A 6,000-nucleotide genomic window follows, 5' to 3' on the forward strand; every position below is an offset into this window, starting at 1 on the left:
CGTTTTTTATTGCATCTATTTGATTCTTCTCCCTTTTCTTTTTTGTTAATCTGGCTAGTGGTCTATTTTGTTGATCTTTTCAAAAAACCAGCTCCTGGATTTATTGATTTTCTGAAGGGTTTTTTGTGTCTCTCTCCTTCAATTCTGCTCTGATCTTAGTTATTTCCTGTCTTCTGCTAGCTGTTGAGTTTTTTTGATCTTGCTCCTCTAGCTCTTTCAATTTTGATGACAGAGTGTCAATTTTAGATCTTTCTTCACTTCTCATGTGTACATTTATTGCTATAAATTTCCCTCTAGACACTGTTTTAAATGTGTCCCAGAGATTCTGGTATGTTGTGTCTTCGTTCTCATTGGTTTCAAAGAACATCTTTATTTCTGCCTTCATTTCATTGTTTATCCAGTCGACATTCAGGAGCCAGTTGTTCAGTTTCCTTGAAGCTGTGCGGTTCTGAGTTAGTTTCTTAACTCTGAGTTTTAATTTGATTTCCCTGTGGTCTGAGAGATTGTTTGTTATGATTTCCGTTCTTTTGCATTTGCTGAGGAGTGATTTACTTCCAATTATGTGGTCAGTTTTAGAGAAGGTACAATGCAGTTTGAGAAGAATGCATATTCTGTGGATTTGGGGTGGAGATTTCTGTAGATGTCAATTAGGTCCTCTTGGTCCAGATTTGAGTTCACGTCCTGGATATCCTTGTTAATTTTCTGTCTCGCTGATCTGTGTAATACGGACAGTGGAGTGTTAAAGTCTCCCACTATTATCGTCTGGGAGTCCAGGTCTCTTTGTAGGTTGTTAAGAACTTACTTTATGTACCTAGGTGCTCCTGTGTTGGGTGCATATATATTTAGGTATAATGACTCATGCCTGTAATCCCAGAAAATGTATCCATATAAATATGACAATGCAAAATAGTAAATAGTGATGAAAGAGAGCACTGGCTAGCTAGTTCTGTGGACTTTTTTTTTTTTTTTTTTTTTTAGATGGGGTCTGGTTCTGTTTCCAGGTTGGAGTGCAGTGGCACAATCTCAGCCCACGATCTCAGCTCACAAGGGATACTCCTGCCTCAGCCCCCTGAGTAGCTGGGATCACAGGGACATGCTGTCACGGCCAGCTAATTTTTGTACTTTTTGTAGAGGTGGGGTTTCACCATGTTGGCCAGGATGGTCTCGATCTCCTGACTTGGTGTTCCGCCCACATCAGCCTCCCAAAGTGCTGGGGTTACAGGCATGAGTCACTGCACCCAGCCAGTTTCGTTGCCTTTTTTAGGGGGGACTTTAACAACACAAACTTGGGGATTCGTATTTTTGTTATTTATTTATTTTGTTTTTGGGGGAGGATCAGTATTTTTATTCAGATACTTTTGTCTTTAAACTTTCTAGACAAAAACATGTGCCATGTATATTATAAAATTCAAGAAGAATAAAAAGTAAGTGTATGCGTTAGAGGTGGAAGCAATATGAAAAACAGAAAATTCTAGTGTTGAAACAGACTTCAAAGAGCACACCAGTTAAAAGGACCTCTCTTCGGTGTTTGTAAGTGAAGCTCCAGGCTGCAAACACCTGGGCAGGCATGTGAGAACTGCTTCCTCTCTACTGATAAGCCAGACGATGGAGGTGACATAAGGCATTAATTCAAACAAAGAGGAACAACCCACGAAGGATGACGAATCATGGCCAGTTCAATGTCATTGCATGCTTCCTAAATAGTAGCCTAGCACCAGCTAGTAGTGAGAATTAATGAAGACATTATTTGCTAGGAAAAAAAAAAAGAGAATATTTGTCATAAGGAAATCATATGTCTCAATGCCTTAACCTCTTTATAGGTGCCTTCCACAGTGCAGCATTTTTACGCTCTGGACTGAATAATACAGATAGCTTCATTAAAAATGGTGAAAGATGCTGTTCATCTGAAAATCCAATGAGTAACTTGAGTGACACAGTTGTTAGAATCCTGGGAGGATAGTTGAGGATGGGGTGGGTAATGAAGGAAATAAAGGATCCATGTATTTGAAAAAACAAAAACAAAAACAAAAACAAAACCATCCCTTTAATCTGTGTAGCCTTCACAGATCTTGTTAGCACATTGCGGTTTCTTGGCATTTCACCCTAATTCAGCCTGAAAAATGTTCTGGCTGTCCTTGATGGCTGCTATTCACCGGCAGACCCCAGCCCATTGATCACATCTAATGCTGTGATGGAAAAGCTGGAATTTCAAACAGACTCACCAATCACGGTCTATGAGCCAGCTCTGACAACGTCTTGCTGGGTCTATACAGACAGAAAGTTAAGGACTTCTACAGTGCACTTGACATTGGTGGCTATGTTGGTAGCTAACCCGCTTTGCCATTGTTACTGCTTACACACTCAGGACATCTAATGTGTTGACACAAGGACACCCAGCATTAGTTCATGATGGTTATGAGGTAGAATTCAACTGGATGCAATATCAACAGCTATCTTTTATGGCTATAAAGGAAAGGATTGGAAAATGCGCTCATGATCCAAGAAAGGTTATTTTATTTATTTTTGCAGAAAGTGATTTATTTAGGAAGAGAGAAAGAGAGAGAAAAAGATGAGAGAGAGAAAGCTTCCGTGAGGATTGTGGAAGGGGACCCCAAGCATGGAATCCCAGGTTCTTCTATTTTTTAACAACAGCAGGAAGTTTTAGTCTATAAAGCATAAGATATTTTAATGAGAAAACAAAAACAAACCCAAACCTCAGTCTCATGTTTCTATCCAAAGACACTCAAAACTAGTTTTCCCCTGCTCGTCCCTTTCCTAACTTCAACTTTATTTGTGACCATGTAATAAAGGCCAGTTTAAAGACTTTTTTTTAAAGTTTAAAACTTTTTTTTTTTTTAAAGACGGGATTTCACTCTGTTGGCCAGGCTAATCTTGAACTCCTGACCTCAGATGATCCACCTGGCTCAGCCTCCCAAAGTACTGGGATTACAGCATGAGCCACCATGCCCAGCCCAAGTTTAAACCTTTTTTAAAAAGATTAAACAATGAGTCTAGCAAAAAGGAACCCAATACATATTTTCCTTATATCAAATAAGCTAATATTACAGTACAATATAACTATACAGATTATATACAATACACTTATGTTCACAAAGCAAACACTATAGGCTCAGAACAGATTTGAAGAAACATGATACTCACATTGGTTACAATAACTCTAAAAGTGATTGTAACATTGAAATGATATTGTATACATTTTCTGGAAATAAAAGAAAATCCAAAACCATTTTTATTATTGTCAAAAGTCAAACATGCCAAGTAAATTAGCTGCGGCCAGTGTCTCCAAGTAAAGCCATATTTGAATGAGATGACTAGATGCAAAGCTGATGAACTGCAGACCGTCACAGTTAAGAGTTGTACTAGTTCTAGGAAAGGGGTAGAAGATAGGAAAACATCCATCTATGTAATTTAATTCACATTTTCTCCCCTGCATCACCTTCCCTTGAGAGTTTCACAAAATGCCAGTGCCCGGAAAGAATCATGATGCTGTAACTGGCAGGGTAAAAAAGTGTCCCCCCCGTCCCCGGCCACCATCATGCCGGCTTCTTTGCTACGGGGCTATAGGCAAATATTAAAGCGTGCATCCACCGGGCCCGGTGGCTCACACCTGTAATTCCAGCACCTTGAGAGGCCGAGGCAGGTGGATCACGAGGTCAAGAGATCGAGACCATCCTGGTCAACAAAATGAAACCCCGTCTCTACTAAAAATACAAAAATTAGCAGGGCATGGTGGCACGCGCCTGTAGTCCCAGCTTCTCGGGAGGCTGAGGCAGAATTACTTGAACCCAGGAGGCGGAGGTTGCAGTGAGCCGAAAATGCGCCATTGCACTCCAGCCTGGGTAACAAGAGGGAAACTCTGTCTCAAAAAAAAAAAAAAAAAAAAAAAAAAAAAAAAAAAAAAAAAAAAAAAGCATGCATCAGCTACACAAAGCCATCAATTACCCATCTGGAAGACCATGGTGTACAGTTTCCGCCTAGGTTGGTTGCACTTTTAAAACAGAAATCCTGGGAAACAGAATTATCTTGTTAAAGTTAAAACCTGCATTTTAAAAGGTCATTATCAAAACATTAAAACCTTACTGGTAGAGCATTTTCCTACAGCATTTCTAAGATCTGACATAAATTTTAAAAAGAGACATACAAACCCACAGAGTAATGTGTTTGTATTAAGAAATTATGCATGTGTGTCTATATGGATATATTTATAAAATCCCAGCACACAGTGAGGTTCCCACTGGTGTGCTCAGGCCTCTGAAAAGTAATTGACTCAACGGTAATTGGCCTTTAGTGACAATGTCCTTTAATGACAGTGGCTTATGTGATCTGCAAATGTCAAAGTCCCATGATTTGCTGAGTTCCTTTGTGATAGTGAGTGATATAGTTTGGTTGTATCCCCACCCAAAATATCTTGAATTTTAATCCACATAATCCCCATAACCTCCAGGTGTCAAGGGGACCAGGTGGAGGTAGTTGGATCATGGGATGGTTTCCCCCATGCTGTTGTCCTGATACTGATTTTTCATGAGCTCTGGTGGTTACGTAATCGTCCGGCATCCTGTGAAGAAGGTGCCTGCTTCTCCTTTGCCTTCCACCATGATTGTAAGTTTCCTGAGGCCTCCCCAGGAATGTGAAACTGTGAGTCAATTAAATCTCTTTCCTTTATAAATTACCAGTGTCGGGCATTTCTTCATAGCAGTGTGAGAAAGGACTAATACGGGTTAGTTCTTCTGCAGCCCACCTGCTACTTGCAAGTGGAAAGAAGCAGCTCACAGACTCTTCAAGAGTCAGACTGTCAGGCCCTCCCTGAGCAAACCTGTATTCCTTCCTCCAAGGCAGAAGCCCAGGGAGTTACTTACTGACTAATGCAAATCAGACCCCAGTCACTTCATCCAATCGGAGGTAGTCCTACCCTGGCTGCTGCCTCCCCACCTTCCTCACCCCCATGCTCAAAACCATGACACCTAGGTCATTGACACCTGTGTCTGCAGCTGGCAGGGCCACAGCTCTGATCACATTCACACGTTCCTTCATTCATCATTTCATTCATTCACACACCCTTATTTGAAAACTGACATATGGTGGATCCTGATGTTTCTGAGATAAAGTACCCAGTTTGCTGTTAATGCAAACTAAATATGTCCTGAGAAGGACTCCATACTTCTATATTTGAGTCCTTGTGGATGAACTGTAACCCAGCTTAATAGGTAGACAATTTATGAGTATGCACCTGTAACAGTAGTTGAGTCTTGGCCAATCCCAGCAGCCAAACTTCAACCACTCAGAGACTGCTAAGCGTTCAAACTGTGGTTCAAGTAAGGCAAACACCAGCCTGTGAGCAATCCAGCTGTTTCTGTACCTCACTGCGATTTCTCTACGGCACTTCCTTTTCTTTGTCTATACATTTCTTCTGACCAGGAAGCATCCCTGGAGTCTCTCTAAATCTGCTGTGATTCTGGGGACTGCTTGGCTGGGAAATCCTGCATTGCTCAATTAAACTCCTTTAAATTTAATTCGGCTGAAGTTTTTCTTTTAACATTGCCCTTATTGACTTTGCAGCCTCGTGAGGAGAAATCATCTGACAAATACAGAGTGAGGAAAAAAGTTCTTAAATTCCCAAACTGCACTAGCAATGGGCTAATAACAGATTTCCAGGGATTATCTCATTTAATCCTCACAACAACAGGAGGAGGTGGATACCGTTATTATCTTCATTTCACAGGCCAAAAAGGTAAAAAAAGAGGACTCAGCAACAGACACAGCAATTTGCCCAAGATGACCAAGTTAGAAATGGTGGAAATTAGCCAGGAAGTCAATCTGACTCCATTAGCCCATTGCTAGTGCAGTTTGGGAATTTAAGAACTTTTTCCCTCACTCTGTATTTGTCAGATGACTCCAGACTGTGTGATTTACATGTCTCAGGCATCTTTAAAAGGAAAAAAAAAAAAAAAAAAAAAAAAAAAAAAAAAAAAAAAAAAAAAG

This window comes from Saimiri boliviensis, chromosome 11 (assembly GCF_048565385.1).
Source record: "Saimiri boliviensis isolate mSaiBol1 chromosome 11, mSaiBol1.pri, whole genome shotgun sequence".
NCBI classification, from domain to species: domain Eukaryota; kingdom Metazoa; phylum Chordata; class Mammalia; order Primates; family Cebidae; genus Saimiri; species Saimiri boliviensis.